The following is a 24,690-nucleotide window of genomic DNA, read 5'->3' as shown; positions in this document are numbered from 1 at the left end:
TCCACTGCCTTTAGTTAGAACAATCTAAAAATAATTTTACAACAGTTTCTATTTATTTATATTCTTATTTAGCTATCAATCCATCTATTCAATATTCATTATGTTCTATTATATTTTAGATGCTGAGCTAGAAACGAGAGATACAAAGATGTACAAAATACATTCTCCCCCTCTAAGAACTCACACACCAGAGAAGACAAATAGTCACACAAATAAGCAATTTATATGACAAAGTGAGAAGAGGGTTGACAGTGAATGTTTGCAGGCTGTGGGAAACCCAGAGGGTGGCAACAAATTTGGCCTGGGGAATACAAAGAGGACTTTTAGTAAGATGTTATTCGATCATGATCTTGAAAAGAAGGAATTTGTCATGTGCGTAAGCTGTGATGGGCTCCATGTAGAGGGAACAGCAGTGCCATAAAAGTCGAGTATCCTCAAGGAATAGTGAGAAGTTTCACGTGGTTGGATCACAAGGTGCTTGGTGGGAAGTAATGGGACAAGAGGTTGGTTGGGTAGATTTTAACTAGAGTAAGGAGATTTGATTTCATCTCTTTTTTCAATTTATATGTAGAAGAACCCTCAACAACAAAAACAAACAACAACAAAGCCAGAGATCCTCAATGAGCTACTAAATGTATTGAATTGACAGAAAATGAATTAAACACCTTCTCTGTATATCAGACCATATGTAATTTCTACACATAGAAATAGGTCAGATTAGGCACACCTTTTAACTCTTGCACAATGCATTTGAGGTGCAGCTGGGCTGGAAAGTATAGGCCTTGTGACACCTTCTTGAATGTTCTTTCTTACATACCCTGCTATGGCAAATTTCAACATAAAACAAATTCTGAAGATTTAACTGAAACATGCTTTATGCAAACTCCTCCTGTATGAATACAGCTTTTCAGGCAGAGTTCTTCCATTCTGACTGTACCAATTACAGAATTTACAGTACTGTGTCCTCAAAAGAAACAGGCAGCACTTTTCTTTTAAAATGCTAAATATATTTAAATCTATTGTAAAGTCCAAATACTAAGTTAAAATGAGACAGGCAGGAGCAAAGTCAAGTTTCCACCTGAGCTAATGTTTATACATTCTTCTTCTCAATTATAAGAAAGCACATGGAGTTTCTCAAAAAGCTTTCTCTCACAGCCAGATACAAATGGAAAATAAATTGAGAAGAAAGACAAATCAATAAGTCTGAAGGGAAAAAACTGGAAAGCCCACCTGCAATTTCAGGAAAGGGAGCTACTAAGCATGACATTTCTTTAAACCACGAAAGTTTCTCCTTTCCAGGTCCTGAAATTCAAAGAAAAATAAACCCAAAAAACAGACAAATCACCTCTACAGAACACTGTGCTCATCTTTTGAGAAATCGTCTCCAGAAAGATTACTTATTTCGAACCCTGAAAACTAGGAATAAAGAAAACAACTCTGAAAATTCAAACAGAAATATCCAAAGTTTGCATATTAGAGTTCGTTACTCTAGAATCTACGATAAAGCAGCACTCTCAGCCCCTTACTCAAAAACAGTGTGTTCTTAACACATAGTTCCAGATGTAAGGTCTGGATTAGAATTTCAAGTCCATATTAGATTAAAAAATAAAAATAAAAAAGGGAGGGATCCTTTGCAAGCAATTAGAAAACATGGGAAGGTGAATTAATAAGTAAAAAGTAGCTTTATGAATTAAAAAAATATCAGTGATTGTGGATCAGCCATCATAGGTTAAATGTTTGTGAACACTTGAGTAATTTCTGAGTACATTATATAAAATGGTTAAACTATATCCGTTACACTTTAAGAAAATAGGAAATAATGCAGTAAATTTAATAAAGATTCCTATTCAGAAATGAATTGAGCTGTAAGTGTTTGTGTGTTTGAAATATTTAACCTTTACCTATCTACAAAACTTAGCTATCCAGAATGATGTGCTTCTCAAAAATTCCAGGTGGATTGTGGAGGCACAGTTCAGGTCTATCAACAGGAATTGACTGAATACTATGTGCCAAAAGTGGGGTACACAAAGAAAAATGAGATTCTGTTTCTTCTCTGGGATGGCTTAGATTGTGGGTGAGGTAGACAGGGGAATAGATAATTTTGTGTTTGATGGCTTAATCATTGTAAGAAGGGTCACCGGGAACTCAGAAGAGGACTGCTCAGCTAACTCCATGGATGAAGGTGAACGTACAAAAAGATGATGATGTAATCTAAGAAAAGGAATCAAGTTTATCACATATTTCTTTGAGGCTACAAAATAGTTTTATCTTTTGGAAGTGAGTTATAGGAAACCCAACTCAAATGTGCTTAAACAAAAAGAACACTTGTTGGAACGGCATTGAGGTCAACTTAATTCAAAGGGTTCAGGTCCATGTCCATGCCAATCTCTTGGCCTGGCCTTCCTCTATGTGGACATGTGGTATCCTCAGGCAGGTAGCAAGATGGCTATAGCAGTTCTGGACTTCACCTCTATGGACTGCAACGTGCAGAAGAAAGGACATTGGAATCCAGAAGGTTTCTCAGAATATCAAGAATAACATTTCCCAGAAATCTCATGAAAATCCCTTCTTGCATTTTATAGGCTTCAAATGGATCACACGGCCAATCCAGAACCAAACACTGGCAAGGGATTAACTTTAGCCAAGTTCCACTGGGATGGGATTAACCTTAGACAAGTCAGGCCAACCCTCAGAGCTTGAGAGAGTCATGCCTCTCCTGAGGCACATGGGTTTTGTGGTAGAGAAATAAATGCTCAAACAACAGATTCTGTGAGGAAGAAGGGAGGGGGCAAATGGATGCTAGGTAGGCAACCAAAAGCCTTTCTGAAAGCTATAATGGAAAATGTAATTTCCTTTCTTGTTAGAAAACCATTCTAATGACCAGAAATATTAGCATAATTTTAAAATTATATAATAATTCATCATATTCATACAACCTGTGCATATCATTGGTTTGAAGTTACCGTAAAAATGCATTTACCATGATAGAACTAAATTTCAGCTATTATACCAAAGGAAACAAGCTCGTAGTTTTGAGGCAGAAGAAAATGCATAGGCATTGTTGTCAGGCAAAGACGGATTTGAATTCCAGTTCTGTAATACACTAGATATATGACCTCGGGAAATTCATGTAGACATTTCAACCTCTTCACAATAAAGTGGGAATAATATTAGCTGCCAAACACAATTGCTATAAAAATAAAATGAAATAATATGAAAATACTCTTCCTTGCCCTAAGGTGTTTAATAAATATTAGTCCCCCTGGCTGCCCTTCTGTCCCATCCCTAGTGCATGCAGGTGTCAGTATAGTTCAAATAATTGAAATCTAAAAATATCTTATGGCACATGCTTACTATATGCAACAATTTAGGTACTGGGTACCCTGAAGGGTTAAAATGCAGTCCCTGCCATCAAAAGGTTAATTAAAAAGAGAACACAAATGTCTCAATAACTGACTCTACTACTAAGCAGAGTGGAAGGAGTTCTGTAACAAAGTAGAAATAGAAAATAGCCATGTACTTCTAGATCAGCCCTAGTCATTTTCACCTCTGTGCGGCCAAGTGCCATGTCTCCTCTGTGAGCACACATGTAGGCTGCCAGTCCCCTGTTCCTACAGTGTTGATGATTTGTCTGCAACCAGCTTCCTGTGGTTTCTCAAGTAGAATCAAAGATAACTGACAGGGCAACATCTGCTTTCAGGCTGCGCAGCTACAGGACTCTTCCATTTGGATCCTGGGACAGGAAATCATGCATGGGAAAACCTACTCTCTTGTTTAGAGACTAAGTACTTTCAAAAGCCCATCAATTAGATTACCCACCAACTTCTACTGTGACCTCCACCAAGCCAACTGGCATTCACTGAGCCCTTCTGAATGACAGGCATCATCAAACCTGAGATGAGGAAGATTTGGCCTCTACTCTCGGGCAGTTAGTAGTCACATGTTCAAAAAAGCATGTATACTGATAACTATAATGTAAAGTTAAGAACAGTGAGGTGATAATTAACATTTTCAGTTGCATAACATTATACAATTTTGTACACTGTATCTCCTTTCTCTTGAGAGATGGGCATGCGCTTATAGATTTGTTTATTGAATAAACTTTTATTGAGTCCCTACTATGTGTTATCAAGGAGTATAAAAATGAGTATGCCATATATTCATTTTTTAATTTATTTGTGTATACCCTTCCTAAAGTGATCTAAAGAATAAATAAATATGAGTCCCATGTTTGTAAGCCATGAAGTCGATATCATTCTTAGTTTACAGCTAAGAAGCAAAGGCTTACAGAGACTTTATGTCATCTTTGTATACTTGGTTTCTGAGTCCTCCATTAATTTAATGTTCTCTTCCCTTAATACTGGACCTCTAAGAAGGCTACTAGAGTTCAAACAAAGATTTTATCCTTTCAGGAAAGCTAGGAAGAATTTATAGTGGCATTTCTGATAGCTTGAAAAAGATATGGTAGAGGAGTACGTGAAATGATCCTTCAAGCTTTATAACCCACTACTCCCTTACGTGTACACTACTCTCCACCAACTAGAATTTTATTGTTCTTTGAGCAAACCCTGTTCTTCCCCGACCCCAGGTTTTTGCACACACATGCTGTCCCATCCATCTAGAAAGTCTTCTTCATCTCAAAAACAAAACAAACACAAAAGCAAAAAACATTTTCTACACAGTTATAATGAAAATGCAGCTTCCATACTTCTTCACCAGACCTGATTATAACTGACATTCAGAAACCTCAAAGAATATGGAATATACATATTTATATAATTCCTACTTTTATTTTTTTGCGGTACGCGGTTCTCTCACTGTTGTGGCCTCTCCCGTTGCAGAGCACAGGCTGCGGACGCGCAGGCTCAGCGGCCATGGCTCACGGGCCCAGCCGCTCTGCGGCATGTGGGATCTTCCCAGACCGGGGCACGAACCTGTGTCCCCTGCATCGGCAGGTGGACTCTCAACCACTGCGCCACCAGAGAAGCCCTAATTCCTACTTTTTTAAAAAAGAAAGAAATTAAGGCTTCAGGGTGAGCTCCTCCCAGGTAGGACGTTATTCTCAGTCTCTTTGCATTCCTTCTGCTACACGTTACCAGAACTCCATAGGTGTGTCTCAACATTCAATCAATGTAAGCTAGAAGTTTTCAAAAGGCAGGGATTGTTGTCTGTTCTGCTCACTGCTATATCTAAAATATCTAGAAGAGTGTCTAACAATAATAAGTGCTTATGAAGTATTTGTTGCATAAATTACTAAATGAAGATTTATTTAATTAAACTAATTTTCTCGAATAATACACAGCCAGGAAGAGGAAAATTTGAGGTTTGAAGTCAGGTGTTCTGACTCTAGACTCCACTACATCCTATTGTAAGACTTGAGATCAGGTCTGGCATAGGCAAGTATACAAATTTTCCTGTTGCTGAGTCTACAGAGAAAAATCTTTTTTCAAAACTTTACTCGAATCTTTACTAAAAAACTAAATATCATATATAAATTATATCTCAATAAAGACTGTTTTAAAGTTATTAAAAAAAAAACCTATATACCAAATGATACTCTTATGTTCAGCACAGAATTGACTCTGGCCAGAGATGACAGACCTCTTAAGCTGGCTATCATAATCATCATTGTTTAACAATGCTATCCCACCAATCAGGGTGCTTCCTAAGAACATGGAGTACTTTTAAATAACTTTATAAAGATGCAAAGTTGAATGGCAAGCCAGAGAAAGCCAAAGATTTCAAAACACGCTTGGACAGGATCCTAGGATGATATGTGTAATTTATGGCCTAATCAACTGGTTGAGTGTAAAGTTGTTGTTAAAAAGATCCCTAAGGTAATCCAATTTGCTTTCAGTACCTAATTAACACTTCCCAGTGGTTTCTGGGTTGGATAATTGATAAATACAATGCTTATAAAATTTATACCAGGCATTGTAGTATCCAATTAAGCCAAGAATTTCCCTGTTATTGGGAATGAATTTAACGAATGACAAAGATAGTACTGGAAAAAAAGAATGGAGTAGATAATTAGAAAAAATAAGACAATGAGGTAGCTCAATTATCTGCACTTTTAGAGGAACTTTTAGAGGAATCCACGTTCAGCTTTTACATCACAAACACATTCTGGAGGGAAAGTGGGAAGTCAGAAAGGATGAATCAAAGGCACTCTGTGGAGGGGAAGAGACTAACACTAACCACCTGGTTCAGGTACTGCTCCAATCAGTGTTATGTATAATACTTTATCTCAATTAATCTTTGAAAGAACAACTGAGGTATAAATATTATCACCTCCATTTTTTTTTATTGGAAGAAACTGAGGTTCGCCAAAGCTTTTGTAACTTGCCTAAGATTTCAACCAGTTAAAAGGTGACAGTGCTTGTTATTATCATAAAAAACATAGGCATTATTTATGAGAATTTATGGAGTACAAGGGCCACGTTTGGAACAGGTACTTCACTTTTAAAAGAAGGAAAAAACCCTGCCCAAGCAATTATATCCTGGAGAAATTCTGATACACATCAAAAATAACTTAGAACAGTGGTTCTCACCCTTCTTTCTCGTGCTGTGACATACATGGAAGAAGGGACAGCATTCACGGGGAGCCGCAATTTCATGGGCACCCCCAGATTACTAGGTGCAGCACAGCAAAAAACCAGCTGTGGTTACATGCAATTCTCTGAGCACCAGAGCTTAAGAAGGCACACATAAAGGTAAAAGGATCTGTTGATATTGATATTCTTTAATAGACTCATTTGTTTTTTAAGTAAATAAAATAAATACTTCAACATTAGTAACAAATTACAATTGATCACAATGCACAAATGTATAGCAACACTGTGTTTGAGAACACTTACTTACAAGAGGTTAGGATGCCAGGAAGGAAAAAAACAAAACAAAACATGGTTTTCTAAAGAACAAAATTAGATCAATTGATTTTTTTTTTTTTACTTTCTTTGATTTAAGTGGTAGGCTGCAGGCATGGGGGATATAGAAGTTCTTATCTACTTTGTTTCCAGCAACTTTTGAACTATTTCACAGCTCATTCTTATCCAGAAATGTAGAAGGCAATATCTTGGTTGACCCACTGGCAGATGGGGTATGGCTGATACCAGGGTAATATTCAAATTTTCAAGTTTTCCATGGCCTAGTTCAACAGAAAGGCAATCTGATATATTGGAGAAAGTACGGATTTTAGAATCAGGTGGCTTGAGTTCAAGTTCTTTCCCTATTTCTTGCCTGGTTCTTTGCTCTTGGATAACTTAATCTCTTTCCTTTGCTTTCCTTTATTCATTCAAATACACTTATTGAATAGGTACTCTTTGCTAGACACTGTTCTGGGTGTTAGAAATACAGGGGTAAATCAGACAAAGTCTTTGCTTTTAGAGAGTGTACATTCTGATGGAAGAAACAAGACAAACTATAAAGCTGTAACATTTATATAAAATATCAGATAGCAATAAGCACTGTGAAGAACAAAGCAAAACTAAAGCAGTGTAAGGAGAAAGAATGGCAGGCTGTGTATGGATTCTTTTAGATAAGGTACTTTTAAATAAGGTCTTTCTGAGTCAAGGGCATTTGAGCAGAGACCTGAAAAAATGAGGGAATTATCCATCACAAGTTATGAGCAAATGGGTCAATGGTACTCATAAAGGTTCTTAGGCAAAAATGAACTTTGCTTGTTCAAGGAACAGCAAAGCCTGTGGGGTTAGAGCAAGAAAAGAGGGCAGAGAGTTTCTTCTGTAATGTAAAGCTATTGAAGCTCACTTCCTTTTTCAAATGGATCATCCTGATTTCTGGGGGGAGATCTTCGACAATAAGGGAGGGGACAGAAGCAGGGAGACCAGATAGGAAACAATTCCCACAGTTTAGATGGTTTGAATGATCAGGCAGGCATAGACAGGTTAGCAAGGGTAGCAAAGGTGAGAAAAAGTTGGATTTGGCGTTCTTTGAATCTAACGCCTAAAGAATTTACTGGTAGGCTGGATGTAGGTTCTGAGGGAAAACAAAGAGTCAAAGATTAATTCCTTGTTTTTTTGCCTGGGAAGATGCTGAGGGTGGGAGGAACGAAGAGTTTTATTTTCACCTAAGTTTGAAGTCACTATTAGACATCCAAGCAGAGATCTTGAATATGCACTAAAGTATATACATATGGAGGTCAGGGCAGAGGTAGGGATTGGATATAGGATTTTTGGAATCCTAAGCACATGTAACTTACTTAGTCACGGATCTGGCTTGATGGCATGAGGGAACATCACTAGAAGACAGAAGAGGTCCCAAGACTAAGCCCTGGTCAACAGCAATAATTAAAGACTGGAATAGCAGCAAGAGCCAGTGAAAGAAAACTTTAGAAAGAGTGTCCAGAAATGTAGGCCGTAAGTCAGGGTTCATCATACTAGAGCCAGGTAAAGAAAAAGTTTTAAGAAAGAATAAGTGATCAACTATGTACTACATTGTTGAGAGGTAGAGAAAGATAAGGCCTGCGAATTGGCCAGTGTATTTTGTAAGCTGGATATCATGAGTACATGACCAAAGCTGTTTCAGTGAAATGATGGGGAGATAAGCCTTACTGAAGTGAGTTGAGGAACCTAAGCAATAGACTACTCCTTTGATGAGCTTTGTTAAATGAGGGTAACAAATGGGTGGAAGTCAATCAAATAAGGATAATGACCATATTTACCATCAAAAATTATTTTGAATATTAAATGAATGAGTGGATAGAGAAGAGTTTTATACACTCTAAAGCATTATTACAAATATTATATATTTTGTATAAATATTTACACAAATTTTTATATTTTGTGGCAGAAAGGATGGGTGGAGAAAGGCAATGAAATATCTTGGACAAATCCTTTAAAGCACTGAGTCTATCTGCTCATTATGAATGTTGTTGAAGTAAGTGTTTGATTTACTTACATATATAATCATCTGGTAGAATAAAATAATCTGGAAATGTTTGAGTAAAGGATCCTATTAAACAGATAAAGAGCAATTATATATTGTAAACTTGGGAGAAACTCCTGAAATTTAGAAAAAAATTCAAGTAATTATATACAAGATATATTTTATAGAGAACTTATTTTTAAAAGGTGCTGGGATCCTGGTTGTAAAAACCAAAAGTCTTCGATAACTCACAGGACATTTTGAGAAAATCATGATACTTGAACTAAATCTCTGATCTCTGCAACTTCTACAACATGTCTTTCAGTATCATACTCAAGGCCATACAGCAAGCTAGATTTAAACCAACATAAATTTTAAAAATATAGATCTGGAAAGAATGGAAGAGCTCCAGACGTCAAAGTGAATATTCTATAAGACATAGCTAATCACAAATTCAATCTGAGTCAGAAAAAAATTTGATCCTGAATAAACTGTGCACAACACCTGAATCAAAGATGGTACTCAATAAATGTCTGCTGAAGGAGAATACGGATTGCAGGAATGGTTGAATGTTTGCTTGCTTATTACAAAAAATAAATTTTCATATCTTGCTAATCTTTATAATACCTCTGCCATCTTTCCTTCTCTTTCCATGTTGACAGGCTAATATTTACTGACCACTCATGCCAATTTATGGGTGAGGCCAATGGTTCTGGTCATTTCATCTCATAGCCATTTAGATCTTCGGTATATATCCCTTACCCAGGCTATCTAGGGTAGGTCAACAGATACCATTGTAAAAAATGTCTAAAAACAAAAAGGAAACCTGACCAATTTTCAGTATTTGCTAGGGTAAAAAAGACAAGGTTACTTTCAGCATGAGATTCAGGTGGATTAGCCAATATATCAGAGTGTAAGCTTATGTTCCCTTCAGAACTATAATTTGGGATAAAATATTAATACTATTTTTTCAGTAGATACATAAACATTATTTTTAATGGAATTACTGGTTTACTCTATAGGTATATATTACTACCAAAAAGATTATTAAAATAATTAGGAAACATATGTGGTGGTCAGGGTATAAAAGGCTAGGACTATTGAGTAAAGCTGGGGATATGCAGGACTCTGCCAAAACTGATTTTTAAAATGTTAACTATCATAAGTTTTAAAAGTAGAATATGTATTTGTAACCAACTTGCAATAATTATAATTAAAGAATATCTTTCTATGCCTCTTTTTCCTAGTCCTTATGGAAGGCTTTCTTATAGCAACATAGGAGAATGAAGGAATGAATGGTTGTAAAGTCTCTTGCAGAAAATGTTATGCAAACAGTAATAGCTATTAAAGGAAAGCATTTTCCTTCAAGAGCATGATACACCCAAGCTATTGACTGTATTTATACAGTGACATGGTGAAAAGAGAAAGACTCTGTAGTCAAACAGACCTGGGCTTGCATCTGTTTCACCACTTTCTAGTTGTGTTCATTTGGGTAAGTTGCTTACCTTTTCTGGGTTTTTGAAAAATATAGATAGTTCCACACACATTTGAGTTGTTGTGAGAATTTAATGGAATATTGTGTGTAGAGCCTAGTACTTACAAAGCAGGTACCTAACAGTCATTAGTTTTCTTTCCTCATCTCAGACAAAACATTAACTTCCAGTCAAAAGACTTAAAAACCTATGAGAAACCGTTATAATTGCCTAACTGGGTGGTAGAGGAATTAACCTACAGTACCTAGGAGAATTATAATTTCTGGTATGTGTATGTAGATTCTTTTACACAAATCCCCAGTCTTTAGGTGCCCTAAATGATAATAACTAACTAAGCTGCAGGAATGATGCTTGTTTATGTAACAGTGGGCAAGTCCCTTCTTCACTCCAGGCTTCCCCTCTTTTGTGCATAGGTGGAATGAACTAGATCAGTGCTACTCAACATGTGATCTGTGGTCCAATACTAGTCTGCAAGCTCTTTGTTCCCCATCCACTACAAAGTCAGTATTGAAAAAGAGTAAGCACTTAGAAATTTTTACAACTGTTTGGTACTCTTAGTCTTTATGTTTTTGGAAAATTTTAAAATATATGGGATTGTACTTTGTGCATTTTTGGTTTTGTTTCTTCATTTCATTTTTCTAGTAATACATTTTCATTGCATTTTAGAAATGTATCGGTCTGCAATAGATTGTAAATGTACACACACATACACACACACACACATCTTTCACCACAGGTAATTTGAGGAACGTTGAACTAGATAATCTGTAAAATCCCTTCAGCCTTAATAATTTACAAGACTGTATTCTCAGTCCATGTTGCCTGAGGCTGACCAACTACAGAGGAAAAAGAGATGATTATTGCCTGATGGCCTCCAAAGAGGCACCTTCCTTCCGTTTAAGAGAGGATGACAATGAGGGCGAGGATGAGGATTTTAATGATTAATAGTTCCTACTCCGGAGCTGTTTACCATGTGCTGGTCTCTTTACCAGCATAATTTCATTTCATCCCTTTTGTTTAATGTTATTACACCATTCATAGAATGAGAAAACTAAAACTCAGAAGGAGACTCAGAGAGTAGCTTTAAAACCCAGGTCTAGGCTTCTGGTAAGATGGCAGAAGAGTAAGACGCGGAGATCACCTTCCTCCTCACAGATACACCAGAAATACATCTACACATGGAACAACTCCTACAGAACACCTACTGAACGCTGGCAGAAGACCTCAGACCTCCCAAAAGGCAAGAACCCCCACCACCACCACGTACCTGGGTAGGGCAAAAGAAATAAGAATAAACAGAGACAAAAGAATAGGGACGGGACCTGCACCAGTGGGAGGGAGCTGTGAAGGAGGAACGCACACTAGAAGCCCCTTTGCGGGCGGAGACTACGGGTGGCGGAGGGGGAGAGTTTCGGAGCCGCGGAGGAGAGCGCAGCCACAGGGGTGCGGAGTGCAAAGCGGAGAGATTCCCGCACAGAGGATCAGGGCCGACCGGCACTCACCAGCCCGAGAGGCTTGTCTGCTCACCCGCCGGGGCGGGCGGGGCTGGGAGTTGAGGCTCGGGCTTCGGTCGGAGCACAGGGAGAGGACTGGGGCTGGCGGCGTGAACACAGCCTGCAGGGGGTTAATGCGACACAGCTAGCCGGGAGGGAGTCCGGGGAAAAGTCTGGACCTGCCGAAGAGGCAAGAGACTTTTTCTTACCTCTTTGTTTCCTGGTGCGCGAGGAGAGGGGATTAAGAGCACTGCTTAAAGGAGCTCCAGAGACGGGCGTGAGCCGCGGCTAAAAGCGCGGACCACAGAGCCGGGCATGAGACGCTAAGGCTGCTGCTGCCGCCACCAAGAAGCCTGTGTGCGAGCACAGGTCACTATGCACACCCCCTTCCGGGGAGCCTGTGCAGCCCGCCACTGCCAGGGTCCCGGGATCCAGGGTCAACTCTTCCGGGAGAACGCACGGCGCGCCTCAGGCTCGTGCAACGTCACGTAGGCCTCTGCTTCCGCAGGCCCGCCCCGCACTCCGTGCCCCTCCCTCCCCCCGGCCTGAGTGAGCCAGAGCCCCCGAATGAGCGGCTCCTTTAACCCCGTCCTGTCTGAGCGAAGAACAGATGCCCTCCGGCGACCTACACGCAGAGGCGGGGCCAAATCCAAAGCTGAGCCCCAGGAGCTGTGCGAACAAAGAGAAAGGGAAATCTCTCCCAGCAGCCTCAGAAGCAGCGGATTAAAGCTCCACAATCAACGTGATGTGCCCTGCATCTGTGGAATACATGAATAGACAACCAATCATCCCAAATTAAGGAGGTGGACTTTGAGAGCAAGATTTATTATTTTTTCCCCTTTTCCTCTTTTTGTGAGTGTGTATGTGTATGCTTCTGTGTGAGATTTTGTCTGTACAGCTTTGCTTCCACCAGTTGTCCTAGGGTTCTATCCGTCCATTTTATTTTTGTTTTTTTAATATTTTTTTCTCTTAATTATTTTTTATTTTAACAACTTTATTATATTTTATCTTACTTTACTTCATTTTACTTTATCTCCTTTCTTTTTTTCCTTCCTTCCCTCCTTCCTTCCTCCCTCCCTCCATGCTTTCTTTCTTTCTTTCATTCTATCTCTCTTTCTACTTATACTAATTCTTTCTTTCTACTTTTTCTCCCTTTTATTCTGAGCCATGTGGATGAAAGGCTCTTGGTGCAGCAGCCAGGAGTCAGTGCTGTGCCTCTGAGGTGGGAGAGCCAACTTCAGGACACTGGTCCACAAGAGACCTCCCAGCTCCACATAATATCAAATGGCGAAAATCTCCAAGAGATCTCCATCTCAACACCAGCACCCAGCTTCACTCAACGACCAGCAAGCTACAGTGCTGGACATCCTATGCCAAACAACTAGCAAGACAGGAACACAACCCCACCCATTAGCAGAGAGGCTGCCTAAAATCATAATAAGGCCACAGACACCCCAAAACACACCACCAGACGTGGACCTGCCCACCAGAAAGACAAGATCCAGCCTCATCCACCACAACACAGGCACTAGTCCCCTCCACCAGGAAGCCTACACAACCCACTGAACCAACCTTAGCCACTGGGGACAGACACCAAAAACAACGGGAACTACGAACCTGCAGCCTGCAAAAAGGAGACCCCAAACACAGTAAGATAAGCAAAATGGGAAGACAGAAAAACACACTGCAGATGAAGGAGCAAGATAAAAACCCACCAGACCTAACAAATGAAGAGGAAATAGGTAGTCTACCTGAAAAAGAATTCAGAATAATGATAGTAAAGATGATCCAAAATCTGGGAAATAGAAAAGACAAAATGCAAGAAACATTTAACAAGGACCTAGAAGAGCTAAAGATGAAACAAACAACGATGAACAACACAATAAATGAAATTAAAAATACTCTAGATGGGCTCAATAGCAGAATAACTGAGGCAGAAGAAAGGATAAGTGACCTGGAAGATAAAATAGTGGAAATAACTACTGCAGAGCAGAATAAAGAAAAAAGAATGAAAAGAACTGAGGACAGTCTCAGAGACCTCTTGGACAACATTAAATGCACCAACATTCGAATTATAGGAGTTCCAGAAGAAGAAGAGAAAAAGAAAGGGACTGAGAAAATATTTGAAGAAATTATAGTTGAAAACTTCCCTAATATGGGAAAGGAAATAGTTAATCAAGTCCAGGAAGCACAGAGAGTCCCATACAGGATAAATCCAAGGAGAAATATGCCAAGACACATATTAATCAAACTGTCAAAAATGAAATACAAAGAAAACATACTAAAAGCAGCAAGGGAAAAATAACACACAAGGGAATCCCCATAAGGTCAACAGCTGATCTTTCAGCAGAAACTCTGCAAGCCAGAAGGGACTGGCAGGACATATTTAAAGTGATGAAGGAGAAAAACCTGCAACCAAGATTACTCTACCCAGCAAGGATCTCATTCAGATTTGATGGAGAAATTAAAACCTTTACAGACAAGCAAAAGCTGAGAGAGTTCACCACCACCAAACCAGCTTTACAACAAATGCTAAAGGAACTTCTCTAGGCAAGAAACACAAAAGAAGGAAAAGACCTACAATAATGAACCCAAAACAATTAAGAAAATGGGAATAGGAACATACATATCGATAATTACCTTAAATGTAAAGGGACTAAATGCTCCCACCAAACGACACAGATTGTCTGAATGGATACAAAAACAAGACTCATTTAGTTGCTGTCTACAAGAGACCCACTTCAGACCTAGAGACACATACAGACTGATAATGGAGGCAGGAACGTACAGTGGAGAAAGGACAGCCTCTTCAATAAGTGGTGCTGGGAAAACTGGACAGGTACATGTAAAAGTATGAGATTAGATCACTCCCTAACACCATACACAAAAATAAGCTCAAAATGGATTAAAGACCTAAATGTAAGGCCAGAAACTATCAAACTCTTAGAGGAAAACATAGGCAGAACACTCTATGACATAAATCACAGCAAGATCCTTTTTGACCCACCTCCTAGAGGAATGGAAATAAAAACAAAAATAAACAAATGGGACCTAATGAAACTTCAAAGCTTTTGCAGAGCAAAGGAAGCCATAAACAAGACCAAAAGACAACCCTCAGAATGGGAGAAAAGATTTGCAAATGAAGCAACTGACAAAGGACTAATCTCCAAAATTTACAAGCAGCTCATGCAGCTCAATAACAAAAAAACAAACAACCCAATCCAAAAATGGGCAGAAGACCTAAACAGACATTTCTCCAAAGAAGATATACAGACTGCCAACAAACACATGAAAGAATGCTCAACATCATTAATCATTAGAGAAATGCAAATCAAAACTACAATGAGATATCATCTCACACCAGTCAGAATGGCCATCATCAAAAAATCTAGAAACGATAAATGCTGGAGAGGGTGTGGAGAAAAGGGAACCCTCTTGCACTGCTAGTGGGAATGTAAATTGATACAACCACTGTGGAGAACAGTATGGAGGTTCCTTAAAAAACTACAAATAGAACTACCATATGACCCAGCAATCCCACTACTGGGCATATACCCTGAGAAAACCATAATTCAAAAAGAGTCATGTACCAAAATGTTCATTGCAGCTCTATTTACAATAGCCCAGAGATGGAAACAACCTAAGTGTTCATCATCGGATGAATGGATAAAGAAGATGTGGCACATATATACAATGGAATATTACTCAGCCATAAAAAGAAACGAAATTGAGCTATTTGTAATGAGGTGGATAGACCTAGAGTCTGTCATACAGAGTGAAGTAAGTCAGAAAGAGAAAGACAAATACCGTATGCTAACACATATATATATGAAATTTAAGAACAAAAAATATCATGAACCTAGGGGTAAGACAGGAATAAAGACACAGATCTACTAGAGAATGGACTTGAGGATATGAGGAGGGGGAAGGGTAAGCTGTGACAAAGCGCGAGAGAGGCATGGACATATATACACTACCAAACGTAAGGTAGATAGCTAGTGGGAAGCAGCCGCATAGCACAGGGAGATCAGCTCGGAGCTTTGTGACCGCCTGGAGGGGTGGGATAGGGAGGGTGGGAGGGAGGGAGACGCAAGAGGGAAGAGATATGGGAACATATGTATATGTATAACTGATTCACTTTGTTATAAAGCAGAAACTAACACACCATTGTAAAGCAATTATACTCCAATGAAGATGTAAAAAAAAAAACAACAAAAAAACCCAGGTCTATTTAATTCCAAATCCCACATGGTTTCAGCTGTACCACGTTGCTTTTAAGCTACAGTTACTTCCCAAATGAAGTTGTCTTCCCTTAGCCAGCTCTCTCCTTGTTTCCTGGGGATCAACTGGTGACATCAGCAGGCCCATGAAGTCTCATTCTAAAGGGCATGACTTTTGCTCTAAGATCATGGGAATTTCTCTTTAGCCTGACCACGAAACCTCAGAATTTAAAAGTACCTTATGAACAATCTACTATCTCTAATCCAGTGCTTGGGCCACTGCCACAACTTACTTGACAATGAGTCACTGATTGTAAATGTGAACATATCCAGTGAAGGGAACTCACTACCTCCAGAGGTACCTCATTTCCTCTCAGGATAGTCTTAGGGTCTAACAGTGATTCTTAGATTAATCTGAAATCTCTCTAACTTTCCTTCTTTGGGCCTAATTCTCCCTTTTGGAGCCATGAACAACCATACAGAATTGCTCTACATTGTAGCAACAAAATATGTATCTGGATTTTGAACAGGAAGCTATGGAGTTGTTAGTTAGACAGACCTTGGGTTGATTCCTGGCTCTGACATATAAATGAGACTTGAAGTAAGCTACTTAGCCTCAGTTATGCTGCCTATAAAATGAGGACAATAATCCCTACATCACAGAATTGTCATAAGAATTAAATGAGATTACAAGTGAAAGCCCATGGCAAGTACTCAAAAAAGTTTGTTGAACTGAGAACTGATTACTTTTACAATGTATTTTCTGATTATCTTACTATTCTGGACACTGTCTTCCGATACGGACCCATTCTGTCTGCTCCTACAGGTTTCTTCTCCCCCAGGCCAATTCAGGAATCAAAAATTATATTATTTTAAATAATTCAACAAGTGACAATAATGTGATGCTGTTCTGTTTACTAAATGTTTTCACGTTTTGATGTGAATTAATATTGACATACATTCTGTGAATCTGGAAGAACATATTCACATATCATAGGTGTGGAGTTGAGGATCTTCATGTACAAGGTCAAGTAGATTTATTAAGCAGCAAAGTTCCTAAAGGCCGTTTTTCCTAAGAAATGTACAAAGCAATTAATTTATTTATTTGTTAAATATAAAATTAAGTAACCACTGTTGTTAGATGCCAGATTAGCACCCAGAGATGAGTAAGACTGACACTGTGCCTGTCTTTTCTACACCTAAAGAAGAAAGATATTGAACAAGTATAATGAATATGAAGTCATGCAGGATGTTAATGCAAAATAAATCAAGCCAGCCCGGTCAGGTCTGAATTTGGCAACTGTTAGCTTATGGTGAGTGCTCAATCAGAACCACAGGTGTTTTAAGTCAGTGGTCCCCAGCCTTTTTGGCACCAGGGACCAGTTTCGTGGAAGACAATTTTTCCACGAACGTGGTGGGGGGGATGTTTTCGGGATGATTCAAGCACATTACATTTATTGTGCACTTTATTTCTATTATTATTACATTGTAATATATAATGAAATAATTATACAACTCACCATGATGCAGACACAGTGGGAGCCCTGAGCTTGTTTTCCTGCAACTAGATGGTCCCTTCTGGGGATGACAGTGACACCCGAAGCACCACCTCAGATCATCAGGCATTAGATTCGTATAAGGAGCCCGCAACCTAGATCCCTCGCATGTACAGCTCACAGTAGGGTTCGTGCTCCTATGAGAATCGAATGCTGCCGCTGATCTGACAGGAGGCAGAGCTCAGGTGGTAATGTGAGCGATGGGGAGCGGCTGTAAATACAGATGAAGCTTCGTTCGCTCACCTCCTGCTGTGTGGCCCGGTTCCTAACAGGCCACGGACCAGTCCTGGGGGCTGAGGACCCCTGGTTTAAGTAATATCATAACCATCACAATAATACCATAGAATCATCTCTTTCCTATCTAGCCATATTTAATTGTGAGGCCTGAGTTTTAGGATAATCCATCTCCTTTCACATAAATTAGAAAATGCTAGAACTTCAGTCAACTGATTCTGAAAGCAAGTTTTCTGAAGGCAGTTATTGAGAATCATGAACCTCCTTTTGCTTTTCTATGATGAAACAATTTGCTCACACACCAGCAAAAGTGCCCCTGGTAAAAACACCATCCTTTTTTCAAGAGAGGCAGGCACGATGATAGATGACGTTTTCCCTATTCCAACATAAACACTTCTCCATATGTTACTGGGGACTCTAGAAAGAAGAGATCATTTTTAATTCTGGTAAGTTCAGTCGAGACAATGACGATCCTTTGACAAAAATATATACACAGTGATCCAGGTATCTTTTCTGAATACTTTTCAAACTCACCTTGCAGTAACTATAGTTGCTGTGGAATTACAGTTTTAATGGATATATTTTTTCTGTTCTAGGTACTCCTATAGTGTGGTACATTTATGCTATAATGGATTAGTCACATGAAATCAGAATCATTAGTTTTGTTTCTTCTATGGAACATGTTATAAAACATATCTCAGTTTAGAGTCCTGGGCCTCTCATCAACTTCCTTTCTTCCCAGAGGATTTAGATTAATAGTGGCCCAAATAGCCTATGTATGTACATAGTAAATTTTACTTTTCTGTTCCTGTGACTTCATTCTCTAGGTAATAAGCCTCTGAATAAATGGTCGTCTCACCATCTCTATCCTGGGCTGACATGTAACCTCACTGTCCTAGTTTTAATAAAGGTTCACCTTCAGCCTCCTGCTTCTTCTAATGTGCTTGCCAGTCTGCCTGCCCTTTTAGAGATTCATCCAAAGAAAAGGGCAAACTCAGAAAAAAAAAAAGGTCTCCACAAACCATTTAGTAAATTGGCTTCATTACCAAATGCTACATGTTTACCCATGGTCTGGGGTTTGACTCCCCTTAGGGGAGAGAAAAACAACCTGGCAGATAAGCGTTTCAGATACAATCAAGTCTTTAATCTCTGCCACTGCTTCTAACTGGAATGTGATGGTCTGCACCTTTTTTGAAGACTTCTCTTCATTGAGTTAGCAGCTATCCATAGCACTTTGTACACATCTCCATTACTGTACTTTTTACCTTATATTTAAATTATTTTGTATCTTCATTTTTTGTGAGACTACGAGTGTCTAGGCTCTAAGGATAGTAACATTCTTCTGTGCAGTTCTGTGCCTACCATTAAGGGCACAGCCGTCAGTAAGTGCTTGCTGAATATTTGTTAGATAAGAATTGCATGTTTAATACCAGAGTCTATAATTCTTTCTCATCACCTTTTAATAATAGGCCACTGAAAAGTACTTACTGGGAAGTTTCTATACAGAAGTACACACTATAAAATAGTTAAATGTAGCCTTGATCCTTTAATAACATTATATATAAAACACTTCCTTAATAAATAAAAATCATTTGCCTTATGTGTCACCAACCACGAGCAAATTTAATAAAAAGTCTTTATATAAAATTATGAATGTGAGCTATACCATAAAATTGGTTTCTTTAGAAAAACTATTAAAAGTTTAGGGATTAAAAATGTAACTTCCCTTAATATTGGCCCTAAGACAATATAGTTTATGATGTAATGCATTAAGTACAAACGTCTCTCAAAGCCCCCTTACCTTGTTTTGGAGGACTTCTCCAACCTGATCTCCTACGCACAACTTCACCATGCTATCAATGTGCCTGAGTCATTCCTATATACCTGCCTTTACCCATTCTCTAAATTTAGGCTTAGATCACTTAACAAATTTCACTCATCCTTCCAGTCACACATGTTAGATTGACCATATTCTTCTTCTTTGAGGTCCTACAGCATTTACATAGTACTTACTCTTTGGGGTATGCAGCCCACTCTGACCCCTGCAACCGACTATGTCATCTTCAGACATGGATCGCTGCATGATCCCACCGTTCAAGGCACATCTGATTAAATTAGAGATGGAAATTAGGGCTGTTCAGCCCTACGCATATCTCTCGCCCTCACCACTTCAGTGTGTCCATCAACATCTAACTGCCAGTCTCAGCATATTTTTGCCTGAAGTCTTTCTCCAAAGCTGAAGAAGACCACTCTCTCTAAGTGCACAGCAAGCCAGAAGTACTGGGGGATTATCATCCCCTAATAACAGCCCTCAACCAGTGACTGATGGGAGTTGATGTGTAATTGGTCCTTTGCCAGTTGAAATGGGATAACTCTGAGTGTACGTTATACTGGGAATTTTTCAGTTTCCCCAGGGGATTATCCTCCAGTTATCCTCAGCAAGAGCTGGCTTGGTAACATCCTTTATTGGATGCCCTTTCTTCCCTGTTACACTTGCCCTTGTCCCTACTAGTGTTGGCCAATAAGATTCTCTCTCTTGGGATTCTGTAATTAAAGCAATGAAATTTTACCTGGGATAGTCTCTTAAATGAAGTTAAGAAAATGTTTTCTTACTTTTTTTTATTTTAGTCCATTTTGAAGGGTCAGTTCTGCCCTTGAGTTCTACTATTCATTTCTGTATTTATATAACAAGTTCTTTTGGTTTTAGCTAAGCATAAAGTTGGGTTTTGTTACTTTGAACCAAAATATCTTATTATTTTATCATTCATTTTTATTTACTGAAACATGATATTTGAAAATAAGATAGGACCTCCATCAAGTCCAACCTTCATAGTTTAGGTAAAAGTTCAGAATGAAATTAGTTGCCAAAAAACTCACTTAAACGTTGTTATTATACTTTTCAAGTATCCAAATAATGTCTAAAAATTAAGAGTACATGCTTTTGGAGGTCTTTAACATTCTTATACTTCTTTTTATCTTCATGGTACCTTATGCAGTAGGTATTCAATAAACATTTCTTGAATTAAATTAAATTAAATTAAATGTTTGGAATCTGTGTAATTGTTGTAATTGTTGACAGCTGAATTTATTATGATCCCATTCTTATATATTCTTTTGCAAGAGGATTTAAAGTAGCTTCTAAAGGGAATATAGGTAAGGCAGTTAATACAATTTCTTACTTAAAAAAAAAAAAAAAACGGACTGAAAACAAGCATAGAGATAAAAGGGTTTCCCTTTTTCTTCCTTCTATCCCCATTGCCCCATCCTGGTACTCAATGCCAAGTGAAATTTCATATTTGAGACCCTACATCCATTCATATCGTCATTCATCTATTCATTCAACAAATATTTATTGAATGTCTATGTGCCGATCAGTGAGCTAGGCACTTGAAATATAACACAGAGACTGAGATATAACACAGAGATTAAAATTGCTTTTCTCAATCGAGTGCTCACAGTGGGGAATGTGACAGTAAGTGAGCAAGTGCAATAGCTCATACTAAGTGCGCTACGATGGGAGAAGTACAGGATCCTATGAGAACAGGTAGGGAGAAATCTAACGAAGACCCAGAAGGCATGGAATATTTTTTAGAGAAAATGTTGAACTTAATGGCCTAGATTTGAGAAAAGCATTTTATAACAAATTCTGTCTTTCCCAGGACCTTCACAGACATTCCATTCCCTTTGCCAGGAATATTCTTCTCCTGACCTGACTTATCCCCCCTCCATTATCTGGTTGACCGCTGCAAAACCCTCAGGACAGGGACTGCATCTGTCTATACACTGCCACATCCCCACACTAGCAACGTGTCTGCTTTAATATAGGAGCTCAGTAGGTATTTGGAAGGTAAAGAATATTTAACCACACTGTATTATAATTTTGTTTGCATGACTAGGAGCTCCTCGAGGGCAGTAACGGTGCTTCGCTTTTTCACCCTCAACAGGGCCTGTCTCTCCCTATCCCTCTAAATAAGCCCAGCTTTCTCCTGCTAATAGGCTGGGAGTATATCATAAGCTCTCAGTGGTACCCACTTTCCAACTCTACAGTTAAATCAACTTCCATTTACCTACTTGCTTGCCTTTTCATTCTTGGTGGTGCTGTTTCCTTCACCTGTCACCTCATTTGGACCCATATTCCCATGATCACATTTTGTTCAGCCCCTTTGATTGACAGGCTGGTTTGAACTCACTACAATTCTGATTTTGCCCTCAGTGCCTCCTCTGGGACACTATTACTCATTCTTCCCACCTGTGGCCACAGAAACAGGAAATACCTTGAGGTGCATCTGCTCTCTATTCACCCCTACCTCTCAACTGGCCCCTCCACTAGGAGAAAACAATGGGTTAGATAAGCATCCAGATAAGTGCCAGGGATGCAGTAGTTACTTCATTGAACTGAGGTTTTCAGAATGATTTTTTCAAACATCATCAGTTTTCCAGTGGAAGTCAACGTAGGAGTATTATTTGGTCTACGAGATCTGCTTCACATATTTTGTGAACTATACCTGTATCATTTACCTCCTCCAAAATATCTTGCAGAATTTTAGGAGCTGTGCTTCTGAGGGGAGAAACTGTATGAGCAACAAACTCAGAGAAGATTTTTATTTTATTCCTAATATTCTACTATGGATACTGACAGATGCATTTATTATAAAATCTGCCTAGCTTACACTTAGTGAAAGAGTCTACCTAGAGAGCTTTCAGTTTATGCTATTTTCAGTCAACACTACAAACCTGCAATTTCTTTTCATCTCACCATGTTATTGGCTCCCCCAGGAGGCACTGAGAGACAGCAAAAGAGAAGGAAATTAAACTTGCAGGAGGAATGCTTTCCAAAACATATCTTAGCACTTGGCTCTCTGTTGACAGTGAGTCGGGGAATGGGTATAGAGGTATGTAAATTTCCCAGTGCCATACTCTACCTGACTCTAACTTTATCCTGTAATGACTTTCTCCCCACATTACCTCCACCTCCACTTACCAAAACCTACCTAGTCTTCCATTTCAAAAGTTTCCACTTGTACAAAGACTTCAATGACTCTCCCCCTTCCATACAGTTCCAGTTTTTCTCATCAATATTTCTGGGCACTTAACAATAATAATTTACATCTATGTGTTGCTCATTATGTGCCAGGCACTGTTATAAACACTTTATTTATCATAACTAATTGAATCCTCACAACAACTGTATCTGGTAGATACTATTGGTATCCTGGTTTTACAGATGAGGAAACTGAGGCACTGAGAGGTTAAGTAATTTATCCACATCATATGGCTAGAAAAGGGGAACAATTAGAATTAAACCCAAGCAGTCTAACTCTAAAATCTATACTCTGAACTGTTCTACTATACTTTATTCTCAGACATTAGCTACTTGGAGTAGCAAGACAGATAAGATACGACCCCTGGCATCAGGGATGTTACTTTTTTTTTTTTTTTTTTTTTTTGCGGTACGCGGGCCTCTCACTGTTGTGGCCTCTCCCGTTGCGGAGCACAGGCTCCGGACGCGCAGGCTTAGCAGCCGTGGCTCACGGCCCAGCCGCTCCGAGGCATGTGGGATCTTCCCGGACCGGGGCACGAACCCGCGTCCCCTGCATCGGCAGGCAGACTCTCAACCACTGCGCCACCAGGGAAGCCCAGAGATGTTACTTTATAGTGTGGAGAGAGACACGCAAGTTGGCCATTCCAAAATGGAGTGCTATGAGAGAGGGATATACCGGCCACTATGGCGGCACAGAGGAGGGCCACTGACAGCAAACGTAGACGTTAGAGCAGGTAGGTCTTGAAGGATGAGTCCCTAGATGGTAATCAGATGAAGAAAGACATTCCACTCAGAGAGAACATCACTCATAGATACATGAAGACATGAAACAGAATGGTTTGAGTATTCATAAATGTATTCAAAAATTATTATTATTTTTTAACATCAGCTATGTGCTAAGCATTGTGCTCAGTGTGCAGTTCTGGGAGTGATGGTAGCAAGGGACAAAGAAAGTGCTGCAAGCAGTTTACTATTACCAAGGTATAAAATCTGGAAATGCAGGCAGGGTCAATTCATGGAGGATTTCACGTGCAATGCTAAGCAGCTTATACCTGATCTATTAGGTGCTGGGGAAAACGAAAGAGCTTTAAGAGAAGGAATGGGAACATGGTTATATTTGATATCTAATGGCAGAGAGTGATCTCTCTATTCCTATATTTTCAGAGTACTTTGTAAATTTCCTATTATTTATCATATATTGCCTTATAGCATAATTGAAATTTATAAAATATAAATTTATATTTATATTAAATACCTCTAGATTTTAAGCTGCTAATAGATGACGAACCTGATTGCTGAGTCTTTTGAGCCTCCATGAAGCACAGGACAGACTGCACTTTGTACACAAATGTGTTCAGTAAATACTTGTTGAATTGAATAGAATTGTCTCTTTACTTACACTTGCGTCAGACTTTTCCCAGCAACTCCACTTGTCTTAACAGGCTGAGCAGAAAATACTATAACGTGAAGGATGTTCCATATTTGCAGTAGATTAAGCAAGCTTTCTTGGACAATGGGACATCTGACAGTGCTGTCCCAGCCTCCCAGACTACTTCACAAGAACATGCTTCCCTCATCTAATCACTGCCTTCTCAAAAGCTTGGATCATGCCCTGTTACACAAGAATTGGACAAAAGTCTGAAAAATATAATTTTTCAAGATCTTCTGTTGAGTAATTTTAAGGTCTTTGAGGAAAATTTCAGACTTACTTGAGCCCGAAGATATACATACCTAACTGCCTGGCTGTCATCTGAGCGAAGTATGGAATCA

At 39.0% G+C, this 24,690-nt stretch overlaps 1 long non-coding RNA gene across 1 annotated transcript in view; it reads right to left on the bottom strand.

Moving 5' to 3' along the window:
* Positions 1 to 12,808: 12,808 nt before the first annotated feature.
* The window catches only part of LOC309965421, a 344,014-nt gene continuing 332,132 nt past the window's right edge, over positions 12,809 to 24,690 (bottom strand). Inside the window, exon 2 of the long non-coding RNA XR_014326388.1 lies at positions 12,809 to 12,985. This is a non-coding gene — a long non-coding RNA (uncharacterized lncRNA). The remainder of the gene's footprint in view (positions 12,986 to 24,690) is intronic.

This window comes from Leucopleurus acutus (genome assembly GCF_964270905.1).
Source record: "Leucopleurus acutus genome assembly, chromosome: 8".
NCBI lineage: Eukaryota > Metazoa > Chordata > Mammalia > Artiodactyla > Delphinidae > Leucopleurus > Leucopleurus acutus.
This window is presented reverse-complemented; position numbering and strand designations above follow the sequence as displayed.